Here is a 24,362-nt window from a genome sequence, read left to right on the forward strand (position 1 = left end):
ACCCTCTCCTCCCGGTTGTTTGGTAGTATTTCTCTTTTATTTCACAAGTTTATGTCTCATGTACCCTTGTGGTATATAGAGGATACCCCTAGTTCATCTTATAAAACCTATAGTTGAACCTTTTAGCCTTAATTTCTTGTGTATGCAAGGATTAATACTCTCATTTGAGTAGGCTTGTTGGTGTGTTATATGTGCTTGAATGTTTAGATCACCTTCCCCACTTGAAACCAAAAGGGGACACATCAACCAAATTGAGTTATTGGTTGTTGTCTTTTGCATTTCTTTCTTGTGTGTCTTCATAATTAATAAAAAAAATTCAAAAAAATAATAAAAATAAAAAAGCCATAAAAAAAAAATTAAACCAAGAAAATCCAAACAAATATAATGGATTGGTGTTATGCATTTTATAGGAAAGGCAAAGAATTTATCCCTCAAACTGAGAGACCATATCAGAACTTACCATTTTACCTCTAACCAACATATCAATCCAACTCACACATGTCTCAAACCTTCAACCAAAACTACATACCTCAACAACAATAAAACACCTCCTCCACAAACACATACAACTCCTACCCAAACTTCAAGAATTATTGTGATGTTGGTTGAAATTTTTGTACACCTGGGAAGATGTGCAAAATTGTGGTTTCAGACACAGTGTGTGAGTATAAAACTCTCCTAATTCAGGAAAGGCTCCCCCTTTGCTTTCTACTTTAGCAAATCATAAATAAAATCTAACTCTAAATCTGGGTGAAACTTTGTCTTGATCTCTTTTTTCAGAAAAGACACTTATTATTTTCTCTTCTTTCAGAAAAGAATCACAGTTGAAAGCACAACTGATTAATAAAGTAAACCAAATAAAAAAGCAAAGTTTATATAAAGGCACAAAGTCCTTTGTTGCTTCTCTGGGATGGGAAAATGGAAAGAAAGCTCAAAGTCTTCAACTATCTACTCTCCTATCAACCTTTTTAGATGATTTTCTAGTAACCAAGCACAGTATGTAGCAGCTCAAAGTCTAACTACATGATGCACCTCTTATGCACAAACATAGAAAGTAAAAGCAACACAAAATCTACAAGTTAGCCCCTTTGCTTAAGCGTCCTACAATAGTTTCAAACATGACAAGCAGTTCAAAGTCTGTAGTATCAAATCTATAAACCAATCTAAAACCCCAAATGCAATAAGCAGCTCAAAGTCTGCAAGATTGAATTTAAATCCCTCTTGAACAATAAAACAAGAATCACAATTTATTCCAGAAAATGTCGTCACATAACAACTTGAATTGACACAAAGTCTCAACACAACTTTCCTCTTTTATTGAAAGCAATATGATTTACATCTAAGCTCAAAGTCTTAGAGTGCACATACAAACTGACAGAATTTTGTTGCATTGTCAAGAGATATCTATTACAAAGAGCACCCTCATCTATTTATAGGAGAGGTTCCTTGAAAAAAAGGTGGGAGGATCCCAACTAACTTGAGAAATTCTCTCAACCACCATGACTTATTCCAACTACAATCCTAAAATCCAAAATCCACCAATGAAACTACATGAAATACATATTAAAATAAAACATTATTTTACCTTCATGATTTATGTCTTATTGTGTCCTACCTCCACTGTTCCTAATTGCAGATGGTGTGCTCTCAGACAATGCACTGTTGGCTTCCAAGATGGCATATGAAGAATGGACTGATAACTTGTAGTTAACTGATACTATGATATGCAAATGCTACATGATTAAGCTAAAATGATTATGCTAAAATGCTATATGATATTTGCTATTGCTTATTTGCTTCAAAAACTCACGGATGCATATGATTATCTTGTCAAATGAACTTGCAATCTCTTGAAGTCTAACTCTCTCTCAACTAAAGCTCTTGATTTTATAGACCTTGAGAGGATTAGGATGATGTGGCTCAGATCAACGATCTTGATCAGATCTGTAGATTTGGATGGCTATGAGCAAAGGTGAAGGTTGAGAGAAAGGGGGAAGGAGAAGACAAGTGTCACTCATCTCACCTTGACTGGGTTGCTAACTGAAGGAATCTAGGGATGGTTGGAGGAAATTTAGGCATGGTAGGACAAGTAGACTCAAGTCCTTCCTAAGATGTAGGGGGTGTTGGAGAGAATATAGGAAATGGTTATGAAATGTGTGTACGTACACAATTTCATTAATTTTGGAGGTTGAAGATAAATCATGAATTAATATTTAAGAAATATTAATTTCTTTAGCCACATGTTTGATGAGTTGGCAAAGGGAAGATGAAGTGGAGATGGAGGGTGAGTTAGAAAAGGGATTAAATAATTTTGAGAATTATTTAATATTTGAGACTATAGGATAGGAGAATAATATTAAATATTGGATATTTAATTGTTTGGAGAAGATAATTAAATATTAGATATTTAATTAACTTGGTTAGAGGAATAATTAAATATTAGATATTTAATTAATTAGAGGAATAAGATAATTAAATATTAGATATTTAATTAATTCAGAAGAATAGGATAATGAATTAATTAATAGAATATTAATTAATAGAAAGATATGAAAATGAATTAAATTAATTAATCTTTTTGAATTAACTATTTAATAGAAGAATAAATATTAAATAAATATAAAATATTTATTTAATTGCTCATAGCCAATTTTTAGGTGTATACATTTTGCCCCTCTTTGAAATGATGTCGAGACAACATTGTTTCAAAGATTAAAGTTTCGATAATGCCTGATAGAAATTGAAAATCCAGATTGTGAGCCCCAGATACTGATTTTTGGATATTGATTTGATGATGGTGCCCCCTCGAGAGATGGTTTGTGTATTAAAGGCATGGATGATCTCTCGATAGAAGAAGAATGTTATATGAAAGATAGATGAGTGAATAGAGTGAAGATTGATTAGATAAATTAGATTGATAAGATTGATTGGATTGAGATCAAGTCTGGTTTTAGGAAGCACACATCCCGTATAAGACAAAAGATGATCAAAACATCTGGTTTCAAGAAAGATACATCCTGTATAAGACATGATAGATGATCAAAACGTCTGGTTTCAAGAAAGATACATCCTGTATAAGACATGATAAATGATCAAAACATCTGGTTTCAGGAAAGATACATCCTGTATAAGACTTGATAGATGATATTTGAATGAATGATGAAGATATTAAATTGAAGAATGATTCCATTAGATGATGATGCTGGTGTAGGTGTTGCAGGTGATCCAGTTGTTAGACCCACAGGCTCGACAAGCAGTCATGATTCTTGACTTGATTTTTATTGATGAGGCACTTGTACTTTTGATCCGATCTTATTGTATACTTGGACTTTTTATTGTTTTTATGATGATTCTATATGCATGATTGTATGGATGCAGTGATTATATGGATGATGATATTTATGCATGTTACTTTATGTGACGATGCAATGATAAATGCTTTTGTTGATTTTTTATTTTGATTATATGGATGCAGTGATTATATGTTTTTGTTTTGATTTTCGATGATCTTGGATGCAAATGAAAATGATTTCTATTTGTTGTCCTCATTTTTGTTTCCAAAAATGAAGGACCACTACCATGAAATTTTTGTGAAAAAATGAAAAAATTTACTCTATGGCACGCTTCCTGAGGCATAATTTCGACTAATCCTTGGACTGGCTTAATCCTCAGTCCATCCTCGAACTACGTTTCGAATTTCGTCAAATTCTGGGTTCGTTTGCTATGTCTTTCCTTCAATTTCGGGTTTTAAAACCCAGACTGCAGGTGGAGAATTTTCTTCAAAATGCAAGTTTTAATGATATTCATTGTTGTGGTCTTTGTAGGGGAATTTTTGATCACTTACATGTGCATTTTTTATTTCAAATATGTCACTTGTAATTTATTTTAAGTTTCCCATTTAATGTTTTTATCTTTTTGTTGTTTTTTGGTCATTTTTAGTTAAAATAGGGGTTTTTTAGCTCAACTGCAAGTAAACTTGCAGTTTGTCCAAAAAACCCCTACTTTAATGGGTTTTACATGTAATAGGGATTTTAAATCCCCATTACATGTGTGCAAGTGTTTAATACTTGTTGTAGGGATTTTATTTCCCCCTTACAAGTATTTTTAAACTTGCAGTTTGTCTTTTAAAACCCGATTTTAACATAAAGTTCATTTTTGACAATTTTTAAACTTGTCATTTGTCCAAAAAAACCCGATTTTGGCTTAATGAGTGAAAAAGTGAAATTTTAAACTTGTTGTTTTATATTTAAAACCCGATTTTGAGCATGAAAAGGAAAAAGGAGAAAATCGAACTTGTCATTTTATGTTTAAAACCCGATTTGCTTCCTTTTGAAGAAAATCGAACTTGTCATTCATTTTTCAAAACCCGAAATGCAAGAATGAAGCGATTTTGGACTTTTTCAAGGCGAAATTCGTGGATGAATCATTGGATGATGGGGGCGTTTTGAGTTTGCATCCTATCTTCTTGCATTTTTTGACATCTATCATGCCATTTCAAAGACAAATCCGCTGGTTTTTACCCTAAGAAACAGCAACTGCGTTTTTTTTTAACGTGCCTCATGAATGCCACGATTTGAGCGGTTAAATCTTCAATGTTGCCCACACTCCTAAATCGTTTTGGCCTTTCTTCCTAAGGCGTGGAGGGTAAGAGCAGGTTCGCACCATTTAATGGTGCATTGAATGTGTAATGAATGCCACGTTTTTTCATAAAAACGTGACTCTCTTGGCTGCGTTTTTTGGCATTGATACCTCTTCAAACACCTTTGGTATTATTGCTTTAGCAAATACCTTGATCGTTTTGCTGCAACAAACTTGAAATGAACACTTTCATTGGCATTTTACTCTTGCAAGTTTAAGATTGCTACCATTTTTGGGGGCATTTTCACAAAAACGTGATAAGGGTTTAAAAGTTCAGTTTTGCTTCTTCATCTCAAGAAGTATTGCATTGTTGGAGAAGCATTTTGATTTTCCAATCAAGGTATGTTCTTCCTTTCTTCTCTTCTTTTTATTTTCATGTTTTCTTTTTTTTTTGTTATTAATTGCATTCTTCACATGTGTTGTTCTTCCCTTAAAATTGGTTTTCATGAAACAAATCTTCCCTTTGAAATGCAATTGTTAAATTGCATTATTCTTCTCAAAATTCCATCTTAGCTAGTATTCGGGATTTTTAATCTCGATTACAAGTTCGCTGGAAATTGTTGTTCTTCCCTTACGGTTGAGAAATTTAATCATTTTTGGTTAAATTTCCAAGCTTGAAAAATGTGAAATACCTCTCTCTTGCAAATTCGTGTTTTGAAAACCGGATTACATGTTGTAAAGATCTTCCCATTTTCATGAAAATGACTATCCCGGATATTCCCATTTCTATCCATTCACGTTCCCCATATCCGCACTTTCCATTTCCATCATTTCCCGCAAGTCAAAATCCCATTTTTCATCCGTTTCTCCATTTTCGAATTTACAAGTATACTTGTATTCGGGTTTTAAAATCCCGATTGCATGTATGTACTTTCCAACTTGTATACTTGCGAAAATTCCCCCAAGATCCGAAATTGGTCAAAGTCAAGATTTTCCCATTTCTACATGTCCTCTCTCTTCTTCTCACAAAACCGTGAAATTCAGAGATCAAAGTTTTACCCAGTTGAAAAAAGAAAGAATGATATTTGCAGCTGATTATGATGTGGCCTTAACCCTTTTAAGTCTTCATCATAGCATTCCAGGTTCGCAATCAATGTCAGATTTGCCGGCATCGCCAACTCCAAAGAAAATGAAATACAAATATGATAAATACCAGAATGAGGTTACACCTTCCCAGGTCTCCTCGCCATTGGATCGCATTAGGGACACAGAAATAGGGCATGTTGATATGGCAGAATTCATTCACAGGGTAGAAGATCCACAGGATAACAACTTGCAGCGGCTGTTGGACAGCCATATCCATCATGCGTCTTCTTTCCCAGTGGCTGCCCTAGAACCTGAATTTGTTCTTGCATGCGCCCATCATTTTGACAAAGAGTCAAGAGTCATAAAAAATGATGATGGTGAAGCCATAATTCGTCTTGATGCGGATACAATCGAGAAGGTCTTCAAAATACCTCCTGCACCTGTTTACATGGAAATCACCAAAGAAAGTGCAGCAGAGTATTATGTGAAAAGAGAAAAAGATTGCAAGCGCCACATCAATAGGTGGATTCATGAGCCACGTCCTTCCTTCTCAAGATGGGCAAAGTTGTACCGTTGTGATTTCAAGTGGGAGATAGGAGACACCATCACTCTTCTCAGCAGAATGTTAGGCCTTGAGCACTCTAATGTCTTTGAGCCATGGATGTATCAATTCATCATGTTCATACGGCAGTCGCATCACATTTCATGGGGTGAAATCATCAGCGATGCTTTGTGCGAACAACTTGCAGCGGTTCCTACCACTATGACCTTCTTTATGAATTCTTATTTGGTATATTTAGCAGCATCACTTAGACACTTTCCAGGTCTTTCTACCAAGGGTGATCGCTCTCTCATACCAGTTTGGGAATATTATGACCAGCTGCCTTTGAAACCTAGCAGACTACATTTTAGAAGAGTCCAAGACGCATTCTTTGGATATTTTATGTGTCAGTTTGACATGGATCTCAGAAATAAGCGAGTATCAGATGAGGCATGGGTCAAGGTATCTGAGTATGGGTGCTTATTCCTGCAATTTCCCACCTTCACCTACATGAGGATTGGGTGCTATGATGGACAACCATACATGCTACCAAGATACCCGACCGATAGGATAATTCTTATGGAGTTGGGTAGACAGATTATGGCTGTTCATACTCTTCAGTCTGCTAGACACAAGGTTGGAATGGGGATCTCCAGCACAAATCCGTTGAAAATTGGTCGATACTCCCTTGTCACATCTGTGAAGGCTAAGGCCATGGAGGTTGAATTGCAGGAAATCAAGCTTAAGAGGTTCAAACCTAGAGCTGATTTTGATTATAGAGGTATGAAGGAAAAGATCAAAAAATCCTTTGTACATGTTCATCGCATTGAAGACATCTGGGCAGATCTCCGCACAGAAGCTGAAGTCCTAAAGATGGATTACTGCAGGCTCACTGTTGAGCAAATTGTTGACTTGAACTTGGCAGATATCCCACAAGGAATGATTGATGATGGGCGTATACTTGATCCTGAATACACTTCACGGAGGGTTGAGGAAGCTCCACTTCCTTTGATCCAATGGTCACATAAAGAGTGCGTCTCCATTCTTGACAGATTTCAGCCTATCTTGGCCAACACTAACGCATGGTTGAAAAGCAATGCTGTTAGACTTATCAAAATCAAGGTTGGTAAAGAAGATGATTCTACAGGGCCTCTTGGACGAAAGTCTGAGATTCAGATTGATAATAAGGAGGGTGCTTCATCTTCGAGCACAAGGATCAAGTTACGAGTTAGTCGTGCAGTAGTGCTTCCTCCTGAGGAGACAACTACTCGTGGGAAGGAGAAATCATGGTTCCATGTTCGGGTGATCGATCTGGATAATCCAGAAGAGGGGCAGCAATCTGATGATGCGCCTAAGTCTCCAGTTTCAGACACGCCTCATGAGGTCATTCCTCCAGTTTCTATTGAGACGCCTCTTTCTCCCCCTGATTTGCTCATTGATGAGTCTCCTTAGAACGCAGTTCCCATTTCAGCATACGGGCCTTCTCCTGAGCAACAACGAGAAAGTGTGTTGGAAGTTCCTGAAGATAATCCCACTTGCATTCAGTTATCAGAAATTGATACTTCCACTTCTGGTTTTGAAGAATTCATGAGGCAATCTTCATGTCCATTGGTAACTGAGCAAAACATAGTCGCTATTCAAACAGATATTCCTCCCAGGGTGACCACAGTGATTCAAACAGAAACTGCTTCTCCTTTGCCTACAGCTATTACAGGAAGTGAGTTGATGACTTTGCCTCCATGGCTTAGTTCTTTCACCCCGAAAAGAAAGAAGCAAGAGATCTCACCTGATGCCTTCGACTACCAGCAACTCAAACAGTCCAGATCCAAAGTTGCTAAGAAGGCGAAGACTATTTCCGGGGTAACTGTTGATAGCAACAAGATGAAAGTAGCTGAAATTGTGGAACCTATTGCAGATAAACCACTTGATGAAATGTCAGCTGCTGATTATAAGGTTACAAGGGTAGAATTGGGCAAGCAAACACATGAAGTCATTAAACATGATGCTCAGTTTTCTGTTGCTTCACTAGTGCAAAGGTGTGACGATCTTCTTGCAAAGAAAGACAAGCTAGAAGAAGAAAACCGACAGCTCATGGCAGCCATCAATAAAATCACAAAACCTGCTGCTGAAGGGAGTAACTCCATAGGTTCTTCCGGTTCCCAAGAATCGATTCGTGGAGTAGAAAGGGCTGCTCAAAAAGTACAAGCACTGGATTCCTGGATTGATCACCTTCATGATCAATGCGTGCAAGTGATAAAAGACATTTTTCAAATAATGTCTAAGCTGGAAACCATTGAGGAGAAATTGGATCAGACTTCTAACACTTTCAAAAAGAATTTGGAAAGTGTTGAGAAAAGTCTGGCAATCTGGCGTACCATGCCCCAACAACAGCTGAGTATTTTGCAGGAGCACACCATCATCTCTTCCAGGGTCATGTACTTGGAATATGAGGAACTCATGGAAAACAAAACCCTTGTTCTTAAGTCCCTCATCGAAGAGATCAGTGATGCAAGGAGATTCCGGAATGAAGTTTATCAAGGTATTGTCTCACATTGTGAAAGGGCCTCTTGCAATATAGTAAGTCAGGATGGAGAGCTAATTCCAGAAGAAGAATTTCTTGCGGACTTACAGATGAGGATTCATGGTGAATGGAGGAGTGAACAATTCTCGGCAGTTTCAATTCAAGCATTGATGAAACATCAAGCCTTTTTGCATGAGATCCAGTCCATCCTGGATAGAGACAATTCCGCGCTCCTCCGCTATCATGACACTATTGTGAAGACTATGGTAGTTGCTAAGAACACTCATGAACCGAATCCCGAGGAACTACAAGCGAGCATCCGGAAATTTCAAGGATTCATGTCTTCACAAAAGGCAACCTAAGTGTTTTTCAACACTTAGTTGAATTTTCTCTCTTTCGTAATCTTTGGTTGTAATTTCGTTTTGACAAGTTACATGTAAAAGTAATTTTTGTAAAATACAAGTTACACATTACTTGTACTTTTGTAATTACATGTAAGGCAACTACAAGTTATGTCCGATTAGGACTGTAGTTGGAATAAGTCTTAGTTAGTTAGAGTGACTCTTAGTTAATTAATGAAGTCTCAGTTATTTATTGAAGGAGTCTTGGTGGTTGAGAGAATCTCTCAAGTTAGTTATGATCCTCCCACCTTTTTCTCAAGGCTCCTCTTCTATAAATACTTGAGAAGTCCATTGTAAATATATCTTTTGGGAAAGCAAGCAAAAACTCTGCCAAATTTACAGCAAGAAGTCTTTGAGCTTATGTATGTGGATTGAAAGTTTTTGAAGAAATAATAAAGAAGGACTACTCAAGTTTTGAGTCTTTGAGCTACATGTTTGAGTTTGAATCTTTTATTTCTTCTATGCCAAGTGTTTCTAAAGGAGCTTAGTCCAATCTGATTTGAAGTCTTTGAGCTGCAAGTAGAGAAGATTAATTAAAATAGGAAAATCTCTAGAAGGAGCAGCAAGTCTTTGAGCTTGCGTCTATTCTTGAGGAAAATTACTGTTTGATAAGAAATAGCAGCAAGTCTTTGAGCTTGCATTAATTCTTGTCTTTGTGTTAAAAGAATAGATTATTTCAGTCTTTGAGCTGTTATCTTTTATTCGTTGTAAAATTTAGTATAGCAAAGGGTAGATAGGACTTCCAGTAGTCAAGTCTTTGAGCTTGATATTGCTGTCCCGTCCTGAAGGAAGTGACGGGAGTCTTTGAGCTTTCAGGAAACTTCACTTCCTTTCTCTCATTTTACTTGAAAGTGGTTACTGCTGTTATTCAATCGCTATCCTTTTCTGTGAAGAGAAAAAAGGATATTGTCTTTCTTGAAAAAAAGAAGAAAGATTGCTGTCCCATCCAATTTTATTTTCCAAGTTGTAGTTAGATAGGGGGAGCCTTCCCTTAATTAGGAGAGTTTTTACTCGTGTGCTGTAGTTGAAACCACAATTTTGTATATTTCCCCAAGTGTACAAAATTTTCAACCAACACTATCTTAAATGATGCAAATGTACTGATCTATATGGAATGCAAATGAATGATTGATTTTCTTTTGATTATGCAAATGCAAATGATCTATATGAAATATTTTTGTGTTTTTATGTAATGTTTATGATGATTATGAATCTAAGTGCAAAGATGCAACTAAATGATTGTTAATGGAATGATAATGCAAATAATAATGATACACTACATGATGAATGAAATGCACTTAATTGAATGCCAATTAATGCAATGATAAAATGCAACTAAATGAAATGAATGATGATTCAAATGCACCTATAATGATTAAATGCAAATTATTTTTGTTTGTCCAAGTATACGCAATCTTTATTTATGACCGTTGATCTGTTTAATGAAATGATAAGCTTATAATGCAACTGACAAATGAATGCTTATAATGTAGACGAATAATGAGCTAATAAAATGATCTAACCAAAAATTGTATTGCCATTCTTCATATGTTATCTTGTAACAGTGCTTGATTTCATCATTGAGCTTTAAAATGTTGTAAGAAAAATACAAGCAACTTGACATAATGATTCAAGATGACCTGAGTATTCCTTACATGGATTTTGATATAGCAAGTTAATACAAGCAACTTGATATAATGGATCAAGTTGACCTGAGTATTGCTTGTAGAACAGACAAGGATTATCTCTTTTCATGCATGACTTGGAACGTCCTCCTTGATCTTTTGTCAATCATATCCTGAGACAAGTTCATACCGTAGTAAGAGATAAACCATAGACATCAATCAAAGAAAATAATCATGCCCCATCATAGCTCCTCTAGTCATGGACATCCTTGAGTCGCATAGAGTACATGATTAGCAATAAAATCAAGATATAAACACTGAATCTTGTATGTCATTCACATGTTCTTATGGTCATTAACTGATATAATCATCTTGATGAATGATCTTTGATAACCCTTTATAGCTTTTTGATCGATTCTTCAGTTTCTAAGTTTGACAATTCAGTTGTTGATGAGATGCCTTGATTTTCATTGCTTTGTTGCTTGTTATCTGTTTCAAAACCCTAGATGTTTTTTTATTTTCTAAGTTTTTCGAATGTTTTGGATTTTTTAAAGATTCAAAAGATCACCTTAGCAAAAGGAATTTGGAATTTTGCCCCTAGCGGAAACAAAAATTTATTATGGATGTATGAATTGATCAAGATCCAAACCATGGCAAGATACAAATGCAGATTGGTTGATGCTAATAAAATCTAAGACAGTGACTACGACAAGTATGTCAAAAGGTTATAACTATTGGTAAGCTGCATATTTCTTGCTAATGGTTCAGAGAAATGGATAAGCTAGGACATATGGAAGCGATAGATGCGAGAGGATGGAGTGGATAGGTGCGCAAAGCGATCTCATAGATGGAGGAACTCACTTTTTAGATAGCGCGTGTTTACCAAATTTTAACCACTTGTTTTTATTGCACATTTTGATTTATTTTTTGATTTTTTTGTCTTTCCTGATTTTTGAGAGATGAAACATGTCATGCAATCAATTGATAAAGATAAGACTACCCAGAATAGAATCCAGTAGTCATACTGATCTATGTCATTGTTTTGATTTGTTCGATGATTGATAAGAATGTCTGGATTCAAAGAGTGAGTACCTCGTGTAAGACTGATCTGTCTGGTTTTGAGTGTACCTATCCCTGTATAAGACACATTGATGTTGATATATTTCGAGTGATGAATTGATTAACAAGACATGTGATCAGTTTGATTGCAGTATTTGATAAGTGCAAAAGCTAAAAATCACTTTGATGATTAGATTTAATATGTTTGATGCACATGTATGATGAAATAAGGACTTGATTGATTGATTTGATTGATTGATTGATTGATTGCTTGATTTGATTGATTGATTGCTTGATAGATTGCTTGATTAGCTTGATTGCTTGATATATTGCTTGATAGATTGCTTGATTAGCTTGATTGATTGATTGGCTTGATTGCTCAATAGATTGCTTGATTATCTTGATTGCTTGATAGATTGCTTGATTGCTTGATAGATTACTTGATTAGCTTGATTGCTAAATAGATTGCTTGATTGTCTTGATTGCTTGATAGATTGCTTGATTAGTTTCAATAGCTCTAATAAACCAATTTAGTTTCTGATGTAAGAGCTGAGCAGAGTTTTGAGTAAACTCAGTGATTGATAAAAAACCATGATTGATAGTTTTAAAATGATTTGATAGCTTTAGTTGCTTCAATTTGATTTGATAGATTTAATAATCGATGATTGATTCAGTTTGATTTTAGACTTTGATAGTTTTCATATTGTTGATTTGATGGATGGGCCATGCGCTCATGCTTTGATTTTCCATTTTGTTCTTTTTTTTTTTTTTTTAGTTTTTGGATATTTTTTGTTTTTTGAGCTTTTTGGATTAGAAGAAAGATGTATTTGGTTTCCCCAATGTATAGCAAGACAAGGAATGTATGAATTTTTGAGCTGAAGATGAATGGGTGAAAGATGGAGGTAGCTTATGAGGAGACATGTCAAGAGATTTTTTTTTTGAAATCATGTTTCTGTCCTTAGTTTTGATCAAGATCAAGGATGTAAAAGGGGATATGGATGGAGATAGGATATGGCTAGGATAAACAAGATCATAGATAGTGATAGATGAGGGAAGAAATTAATAGTTAGGATAGATGGTATAGATTAGCATGAAGCAAGATCATAGATAGCACTGGATGAACTCGTAGATGATAATCTTCTTCAATTTTTGACCATTTGGAACATGTTACAGACATAGAAGACACAATGTTTAATAAACAAAATGCACAAGCAAGTACAAATATTATGGCAGGCTGAGACAATAGTTGTTGAATCTCACATGGGGTTTCCCCCGAGGCTACGCTATTCAATGCGGATATTTAGATGCTTGACCCCACTGGCTCCACCCTCGACACTCACTTCTTCGGGGCAGCCAAGCACTATTTTCCATGAAAACTCCCCATGGCAAACTTTATATCTCTACTAGGAACCGTATGTATGTGAGCCGCTTCAAAGGCCTGACCTCCTGCATCAACAACTAGAAGGATTTTGGCAACTAGTACAAGTGGTTTTTAGTAAAGGCTTTCGGTCATGTGGCCATACATGCGGCACTTTCAGCTCTATAAATACAAAAGGTTCTTAGCCTATAGAGGTTACGCTCCATAGGGTTTATGGGGAAACATAGTGTCGGTATGAATTTATCAGCACATGTTGTTTGAGACTTTCGTCAAAAACACGATTTATTTATAGTGGATTGGAAGGACTCGATACTAGCCCGTTTCCACTTTAGGTCGTTCCCCTCTCACTGGCCCCCTCAAGGCAGCTCGGGAAGGCAGACCCTCTAAAGGATTTAATTGCTTGAAAGTAAAGAAAGCGTAAAAGAGTGGGTTTGGCTTTTTGGTCACCCAATTAAGGGGAGAGCATATACCTACCACTTTCGAGACACGAAATACAAGTGTTCTTTTTAACTTTCCATAGCAATGTGATCTATCCTCTACTTGGAGATGTTGCTCCAACAAGCATGGTGTTTATTTTAGCCCCATATAGCAAACGATTTTCTAAACTAGGAATTGGAAATCCTGGTCAACAAAATGAAAATCGTTGCAAAAAGTAACTTGCTTCTTAAGAATAGACAAGTTGATTGTTCTTTTTAACTTGCAAAATATAAGATTGATTGTGCTTTTTACCTTTGTAAGAAAATAAAAGATTGTTGTTCTTTTTAGAGCCCAAAATTTGAGGTGTGAATCCTAACTTTGCAAGAAAGTAAATGTTTGATTTATTGTTCTTTTTACCTTGCAAATGTGATTATTTTTAGAGCCCAAAAACAAGTGAGGTACTTTTTAGAACACCAAATTTGAAAAATGAAGTTCTTTTTACCCAAAAGGAAATATGAATTCTTTTTAACCAACTTTTAAAAAGCTAGAAAAGAAATCACTAAATCCTAAGTTAACTCCTCCAAATCTGCAAGAAACTGTTAGAAACCTGCAAAAAAAAAAAAAGAAGTTAGTGAAAATCCAAAACCTTAGGTGGGCTTCTACAAGCCTAAAGCTATCTATCAAAAGCGCTAACCTGCATTACAAAAGCGCTAACCTGCGTTACAAAAGCGCTACCCTATGACGCAAAAGGGTTGATTTTCAGACAAAAGCGCTAACCTACATGACATATGCACTAACCAATGATGCAAAAGCGTTGATATTCAGACAAAAGCGCTAACCTACATGACATATGCGCTAACCAATGATGCAAAAGCGCTAACCTATGATGCAAAAGCGTTGTCAAAATTCACACATGCGTGAATCTGCATTACAAAATATGTTAATTTTATTTTTGCGAGATTTTTAAAGATATATGCGAGGTCCAACACCACGGTGGGCACCAAAATGTGTGAACTTGAATTTCATCCTTAGAATGTTACTTGTAATAAGTTAGTTTCACAAAATACAAATGGAAATGCTACAGGAAATCCAAAATCCACCAATGAAACTACATGAAATACATATTAAAATAAAACATTGTTTTACCTTCATGATTTATGTCTCATTGTGTCCTAACTCCACTGTTCCTGGTTGCAGATGGTGTGCTCTCAAACAATGCACTGTTGGCTTCCAAGATGACATATGAAGAATGGACTGATAACTTGTAGTTAACTAATACTATGATATGCAAATGCTACATGATTAAGCTAAAATGATTATGCTAAAATGCTAAATGATATTTACTATTGCTTATTTGCTTCAAAAACTCATGGATGCATATGATTAGCTTGCAAAATGCACTTGCAGTCTCTTGAAGTCTAACTCTCTCTCAACTGAAGCTCTTGATTTTATAGACCTTGATAGGATTAGGATGATGTGGCTCAGATCAACGATCTTGATCAGATCTGTAGATTTGGATGGCTATGAGCAAAGGTGAAGGTTGAGAGAAAGGGGGAAGGAGAAGACAAGTGTCACTCATCTCACCTTGACTGGGTTGCTGACTGAGGGAATCTAGGGATGGTTGGAGGAAATTTAGGCATGGTAGGACAAGTGGACTCAAGTCCTTCCTAAGATGTAGGGGGTGTTGGAGAGAATATAGGAAATGGTTATGAAATGTGTGTACGTACACAATTTCATTAATTTTGGAGGTTGAAGATAAATCATGAATTAATATTTAAGGAATATTAATTTCTTTAGCCACATGTTTGATGAGTTGGCAAAGGGAAGATGAAGTGGAGATGGAGGGTGAGTTGAAAAAGAGATTAAATAATTTTGAGAATTATTTAATATTTGAGACTATAGGATAGGAGAATAATATTAAATATTGGATATTTAATTGTTTGGAGAAGATAATTAAATATTAGATATTTAATTAACTTGGTTAGAGGAATAATTAAATATTAGATATTTAATTAATTAGAGGAATAAGATAATTAAATATTAGATATTTAATTAATTCGGAAGAATAGGATAATGAATTAATTAATAAAATATTAATAGAAAGATATGAAAATTAATTAAATTAATTAATCTTTTCGAGTTAACTATTTAATAGAAGAATAAATATTAAATAAATATAAAATATTTATTTAATTGCTCATAGCCAATTTTTAGGTGTATACAAAAAGCAATATGATTTACATCTAAGCTCAAAGTCTTAGAGTGCACATACAAACTGACAGAATTTTGTTGCATTGTCAAAAGATATCTATTACAAAGAGCACCCTCATCTATTTATAGGAGAGGTTCCTTGAGAAAAAGGTGGGAGGATCCCAACTAACTTGAGAAATTCTCTCAACCACCATGACTTATTCCAACTACAGTCCTAATTTAACTCAACTTGTAGTTTCTTTACATGTAATTACACTTTAAAAAAAATTAAGTAAAAGTGACACTTGCAATTAAAAAACTTGTTTAAACATGTAACTTGTCAAAACAAAATTACAAATTCATTATTGAAACTATTCTATGTGTTCGAAGACACGACTCTAACTACATCATCCTTTGTTTGATCTTCATTCTACTTCAGGAAGCTAGAACTTGAAGTATTCAGGATTGGTGAAGACATCTCTAACCATAACGAGAATTTGCATCCTTAATGATCTTTGTGTCCTTGGCCAACGAACTTCAATCTTATCTTCTTGCTTGGGGTAGTACTAGCTTTTTAGGAGGGAAGTTCTTTGCAAGGCTGAAGTAAGAAGCCTATCTCTATCTTGAAAGCATTATATGCTCTCAATCATTCATATGACTTATCCATCTCCTTGTATGGCTTCGTCATTTTGTTGTTCTTTCTTTGTATCATCTTCCAATCTTGGAATTTGCTTGCAAAATAAGGCCCATGTCTTTATTTGTTGATTTGGTAGGTTGTGTGTGCAAATGAGATTGACAAGGGAAGGGATAAATTGATGCAAAAATGGGCTCAAGTGGATTTCGAGTTTTGGGGACTGCATTACATGTGTGGAAAATCAAGAGCATTGACTAGAAATTATGGAGAATGAACATGCAAATTCATATGTGTAATGGGAAAATACAAGTTTGCAGTTGTAATTAGATCCTAAAGACTTATTTTTAAGTGTTTTTTAGTGTATTTTGGACCAATTTTGGGTTTTGGAAGGCTCACTGCAAGTGCAATGTAGGGAAAAACCTTTACACTTCCACTTTTAATTGAGTCTTGAAGACCCGATTGCAAGTAAGCATTTTGATTGGGTATAAGCTTGCAATCTTGTGGGGAAAACATTTTTCCAAAACCCTAGATGCAATGAGCAAGTTAAAAAAATTTATACAATCAATAATGAAAGCAATAAAGAAAACCTTCATGCATGTCCATGCTTGAAGATCAAACAATGACAATAAAACAAGCACTGAGTCTTTACGTGGTCAAGGAAAGAAGTCGAAAACCACAACCAAATCTGCAAAAACTTGGCAAAGGTAGAGCAAAAATGGGGTTTCAATAAAGTTGCAGACTTTTCCAAGTGTTCTTCATGCCAAAAATCTCCCAAATAGGGATTTGAATGAGCAAGAGCAAGTCAAAATTAGTTGCAAAACTGATTTTAGGTTTTTAAAGACTCTTTACAAGTTTAAAATAACTTGGAGTTCCTCATTGCAAGAATTTTGGGTTTTTCATGACCCATTACAAGTTACAATGACTTGTACTCCTTTACTTGAAGCAAATCGGGTTATTTTTGACTCATTACAAGTTGCTTTTTACAAATAACTTGTAATATGACTTTTAAAATCACTTTACAAGTTTCAAATATGACTTAAAGGTAATTTCGGGTTTTGGAAGTCACTTTACAAGTTACTTTTTGACTTAAAGCCAATTTTAGGTTTCTTGGAGAAAAATACAAGTTGAAAGACTTGTAATTTCAATTACTTGCAATCACCTCAAAAACACCCCCACTTGACTTGTAACTTGACATTTTAAATAATGAACCCACTTGTAATTGGGTCTTAGAAGCTTGATTACAAGTAAATGCATTTACTTTCAATGAGTTTACTTGCAATGACATCTAAAAGTTCCCCAACTTGCAATGACTACTTTGAAACATGAAATTGCATAGAAAACAACCAAAATGAAGGCAAAAACACAAAAATTTCACAGAGATGGAAGATAAGTTTTTGATTGATTTAGCATCAAGAAATGTAGACTTTCCACCTTGAGAAGCATTCTCTAGAGCCTTAAAATCACAAATTTTGTATAAAAATCTCCTACTTGCAGTGACTACTTTGAAACCCGAAATTGCACAGGAAATTAGAAAAATGAAGGCCAAAACTTGGACAACAATGGAAAAGACACTCCCTAATGATTTGACCCTATCAATTATGAGTTTTACACCTCATAAAACATTCCTTAGAGACAAAAATGACACATTTTGAGCAAAAATGACACATTTTGAGCAAAAATTCAAGGGGGTTATCAGATTTTTAAAAATTAGAAAATGAGGAAATGTGAAAACATGGTTGTAGAAGTTAAAGCATCTAGGCCGAACCCCCAAGTCACAAATCCAAACTACATTTCCTAAAATGACATTCTACCCAGCCAACAATCCATATGCACACCTAGCACTTCAAAAAACCAAGTTAGCACCCAAAGGGCAATATCAAAACCTATGGTTCAATTACAACAAAAATTTACACCTTTGGGTGAACCTATAGAATTAATCTTGCAAAACTTGTTGCATCTAAGCTAATTGCACTTCTTAATGGTGGACCTCTTGAACCTAGAATCAAACCATCATGGTGGAATGATAATGAATTTTTTGAATACCATAGGAACACGGGATATAAAAATTTTGATTGTCACAAGCTTAAAAACCTCATCCAAGATCTTATTGATCAAGCTGACATTACTACTGAAGAACATCTTAATAATTCACCTAATGAGGGACTAGGCATATGAAAAGATAATTTTTTCAACCATGATCAAAATATGTCTAGCAATGGCTCATCCCAAAGAAACTCCTCCATGTCTCTCACCATTCCTTCACCCCCTAAAGCTTTACAACAACAATCCCCACCATATCCATCAAACAATGAATCCAACTATGAGACATTTCAAGTTTATCCCCAAGGGATACCAACTATAGAAAAAAAAGCTAATCCACTTCCTGATACCAATCTCCCCCATGAATAAAAAATTCTAGAGTCAATGCCACCATACACTCCATTGCCAATCAACACCACCCAAGAGAGTCCCATTCAAGATCCATACCCATCATACCAAACACATGGACTCCATCCAAGGATCCCCAATGCATATCCAAATGCATACCCCATGTCAAGAGGATAATCCAAAGTTTTAAGAAACAAGTCCTAAATGAATCAAGGTCAAGATCCCAATGCTTTTCCATCCCATCCATTTTTTTATGAAGATCCCATCTTCCTAGAATTTCATGATGATCCCACCATCCATTTTCATTTCTTCCAAGATGATCCCACCATCCATTTTCATTTCTTCCAAGATGATCCCCTTCCATTTCAAGAGTGAAGTATTCTTCCAGGTCTCACTCATAATCCACTTTCTAAGAAAGATCATGTTATCCCTTACATCCTTTCCAATGATCCTAATCAAAATCAAGAGCAAAGCACCCTTTCCACTATGTCTAATGATCCTCTTCCATTTCAAGATTAAAGTATTGCTTCATCTCTTTGTCATAATTTTCCATATCCTCCTCAAAACTATATCCCTCATAATCCTCCTCATGATCCTCTTCCTCCTCAATATCTCATCACCCCTATCCAAGTTATTCATAAACCCCTTGCTTATTAACTTGGGTCCTCCACTTTCATCCGATTTAGTTTACTTCAAGAGCTTATCATTCCTCCTAGACCATATCCACCCCAAAATGGACTCACATATTGTTTCAAAAGAAACAAGTATCCCATTGCTAAAAATATTTAGCAAGGCATGCATTATCAAGGAGAAGGATTAGTCATCCATGGACAAGGTATATTAGAAGCCCTTCATATAAAATAAAATCTTAATTATCATGGACATGGCTACATAACTCACCCTTGGGACATTGGTATCTATACTAATACTCACATTCCTCCATCTAAATACAAGCATACACATTCCTCATCCTTTAAATATATTTTAGGTCCTTATACCCCAAAACCAAAGCCTTCATTGCTCTCAATATTAGGTCCTTATATCCCTTCATCCACTATCCATATCATCCATAGCTCACAATTCACTTACCCTACCATAAATCAAGGTCAACAAAAGCATGCATCCTTGAGAGAATTTCAACCATCCACCTATATGAAATCATCCAAAATACCTCCATATCATTCCTATCCACCCATGAATCCCAATACTTTTGGAAGCAATTTGGATGCTAAGCATAAAGTTCATAAGTACAAAAATCCACATGCATTCAAGGATCAACATGTCCCATTTAAAAGAAACGTAAAAAGAAAGATAAATTTGATCCAAAAGAAAAAATAAATATCCAAAAGGCCACAAAGGCCCATCGAGCAAAAAAATCAAAAACCGTGTGGATTCCCAAGATGCTCATAGAAGAGTTGCATCGTAAAGAAAAATTGAAATTGGAATCCAAGCTTGCTATTCCAAAGGCCTCCTTCACTCCTCCATCCAAATATCTCCCACCTTTCAAATCTATTTTGGGTCTCTATCTCACAAAGTCCACTATCCTAAATCCTCCATCACCTCTTTCATATACTTTGGGTCCTTATGTCCCAAAATCCACATCCACTTCTCCATCAAATATCAAAATCCAAAATCCATTTTTCCTCCATCACTCCACCAACCTTCAAGGTGTGTGCCAAATTTGATCTTGCCAACATTTTTATCCACCCCTACACAAATATTCCAACACCAATTTTCTATCATTCCATCCCTCTTATCCTATCTTTTGCATAAATCCTTACTCCTTCCATCTTATTAGCCATTTCATCTCCCTTCACTATCACCCTAGCATATTTGAGCTTACCTTCAATATCCATGGTCTATTTTATCACATATTTAAAGGGTAATATCTAAATAATGAGATGCTTTAATCCTTCCTCCATCTCCTATCATGCATCCATTATCTTCCAAAAATCCAAAGAAAAAGAAAATTAGTAAAGAGAAATAATCCATCAAATGGTGAAAACCACCTCTTGTGGTGCCTTAGACAAGTACCACATTGAAAACTTGGAAAATAGGTATCATGTGTAATCCATTACCATCTTTCACTCTACACTTGGGGGAAAGTTTCATCCATGATATCATATCCACCTCATCCTCCATTATCCCTCATTCACCCTATCTACCTCCATATCCCCATTTTCCACCTTTGATCTTGACAAGGTTAAGGATCTCCATAAGCATTATGCATCCTATTTGATAAACCTTATCCATATCTTCAATCCACTTCCATTACCTTATTCCTTTGTTACTTTTATCATACATTGTCACTTTTGATCTTTCTTACCCTATCCATATCTTATCTCCATCCTATCTTATTCATCCCTTGATCTTGATCAAAACTAAGAACAAAAAATGCAAAACATGTTTTCATAAACCTCTTGACATTTCAATTCTAATGGACCATGTATGTTATTTAGTGCTTCATACCATCACCTTGCATTGTCATATATAATACCTTAGCTTGTAAAAACATGATATCTCATTGTGAGATAGTCCTTAAAAGTCAAATCAGCCTTGACTCCATAATAAGATGCCCCCATCCTTCACTTATCCATTTATATTCCATTTGTTCATTCATCCACTCGTAATGCCTTATGACTTGCTAGACACTAGGGAAAAATAAATACATCTTGCTTGAGAATAAATCTTGATATATGTCTTATACCTCAATAATTGATTTGGACAATTTTCATGAAATTTAAAAAATTAAAAAACTTTTGAAATAAAAAAAATTTAAAAACTTTGGGGTTGATCCCAAAGTGCAATAGTAAGTTGCAAACAATGTTAATATTATGGTCATGAGTTATATTCCCACATAGGTGTGCTTGATGGTAGAAGGCAGTATGGTGGACTTGATCAATGGTTGGCCCTGGTTGACAATGGCAGATGTGTCATTGTCGCTTTCATGCAATGTGAGTAAAATAAGGGGTCTAGCAGAGGAAGGAAATTGATGGTTGGTGAACACATCATATTGTCTTATGCAACCATCATGTTGGAAAGGATGGCTTGGTTGGTTACATAGTGGACATGGATGATGCTTGGCCAATGGTAACTTGTAGCAAAGAAATGGAAAGTGGTAGGTGAAGGATCAGGGTAAGGTAGGACAAAGGGAAAGGTAGGAGTATGAAGGACATGTGGAGATAGGGAGAGGAAGGTGTTTGAAGAACATGTGGACTTCTTAGGACATTGGGTAGACAAAGGAGTAGCATTGGATAGTGGCAGATGGAGAAGAAGTGGATGGTGGAGGTATTAATAAGGAGAGGATGGTGGCATGGAGTAATAAGGAGCAAAGGGAGGATGCTAGAGATAAGGGATGGTAGTGGTGATTAGCAACAAAAGCAATGGCCAATGGTGTTAGGTTAAGGCTAGTAGTGGAGTTTAGCAAGGAGTGTGTGGAGAGAAGATGGATTAGTGGAGGGGGAGAGGAATGTGTGGAGAGAAGAATGGAGGAATGGAAGACGAAGAGAATGACGTGGAGAGGAGAATAAGAAGTGGAAGATGAAGAGGAGGACAAGGAGTGGATAATAGAGAGGGTGACACACCAAGGAAGAGGTGCATAGAAAAGAGATTGGAGGGGTGTTTATGCCTTGTAAGATGTACTTGGGGATGGGGTCCCCCATTGTGACCCCACTAGTTCATAGCTCCAGTCAAAAGCATTCACAGATAGAAAAAAATCAAAACTTTTAAAATCTAAAACAATCTAAAAACATTTAAAATCTCAAAAAGAAATCTTAAATATTTTAAAATCCAAAAAAAAAATTTAAAAATCCAAAAAAAAACTTTAAAAAAAAAATCCAAAAAAATAACATTAAAATTAAAATCCAAAAACTTTTAAAATTCAAGAAAAAAAAAACTTTAAAAATCCAAAATAATAAAAAAGAATTCAAAATCCATAATAAAGTGTCTCTTGCTTAGACATTGGCACTTTAAACAAACATAATCAAAACATCACACAAAATGCTAAGCTTAAGAAATCATGAATTAATAAACAAACTATTGAGCTAGACTCTAACCTTATCGATCAACTACCTATTAGTTTTAGTATCTTCATCAAACAACATACCTCTATGGATACATCATTCCTAGAACATGCATCCTATTATATATAATGTCCTATGAAAGTATATTTCCTACAATGGACATCCTATCAAACATTATTTTAACAAAATTACTTAACTTTGGCAAGAAGATCTAAATGTTTGTTGACTCATTTGGTCCAGTGAGTCTTATCTTTTATTTGATTTATCTTATATCGTAATCCTATGCTACTCAAGGATTTCCACAAGTGATTAGAGAAGCAAGGATGGATCATTATTTTTATCATTTGATTGTTGTTTTTGGTTTGTCTGATCACTCCTTTCAAATGGTATGTGAGTCATCTAGGTTTTATTTACATCTAGATGCTTGCATACGCTTGCCACAATAAGCTCAATTATGATAAATCTCTATATTAAGGAGAAGATTCCAATACCCTCACCCTTTATATCTCCTAAATATACTCTCATCCATAACTACTTCTATGGCCATCTATTTACTATCTCCTTATCCTTATCCCTCATCTTCCCTTTTGAGAGCACAAGTGTGTTCGCCTAACCCATATGTCCTCTCAAGGGTCCATCATCCTACCAACTCACCATCCTTTATTATCCTTTCCATGACTAGGGCATCATGCTTCTAGTCTCTATCACTTTCCTACCTACTATGTTTTAATCATATTTGAAAAAATATGATAAACTACATTGTCTCAAAGAGGGGAAAAATGAATACACCTAGAATTGTCCTTTAATTAAATAATAATAATTTAATTAATTCACTAAGCCTCTTATTTCTAATTTATAAAAATATTTATTATTTATTTAGATCCCATCTCTTTCTCAAATTAAATAAATATTTTTATTTATTTAATCTATCCCCCTTTTCCTCTATTAATTAAATAAAGGCCTTTATTAATTAATTAATGCATTATCCTCTTCTTTTAATCTTAGCCCTCCAACTTGTTCACATGGATCACAATCTAAAATTGTAGGCATGTGACAAGTGTCAATTGTCTCTTCATACACTTTTTGTTTTCTCCAAAGTCAACTCACCTCTTAATATCCTCCCTTAATCTTTACCTACCCTCTAATCCTATTGAGTCTCTTCATCCAAATGATCTTGGCTATTCATTTTCAATCCTATTAATCTAAACTTTTGATTCTCTTTGTGATTTCTATAAAAGAAGATTTTTCCTTTCATTTTGGTGAATCACATCTACAAGCAATCATACCTATACTCTAACAAAATCATCCTAGAAATACATCATCACACTTTTAGTCATACATCATCACAACCATATCTATTCTTCATTGAGCTCTTGTGCAAGTGCAATACAAATTTGAGATAAACAACACCATTAAATACAATATCATGAAGGATAGGATAATAATGGAGACAAACCTCTTATGCATATGAAGGTATAGTGGTTTATTTTTTTGTTATTTGCATGCATTTGTTATAGATATA

Source organism: Cryptomeria japonica, chromosome 3, assembly GCF_030272615.1.
Source record: "Cryptomeria japonica chromosome 3, Sugi_1.0, whole genome shotgun sequence".
Lineage (NCBI taxonomy): Eukaryota > Viridiplantae > Streptophyta > Pinopsida > Cupressales > Cupressaceae > Cryptomeria > Cryptomeria japonica.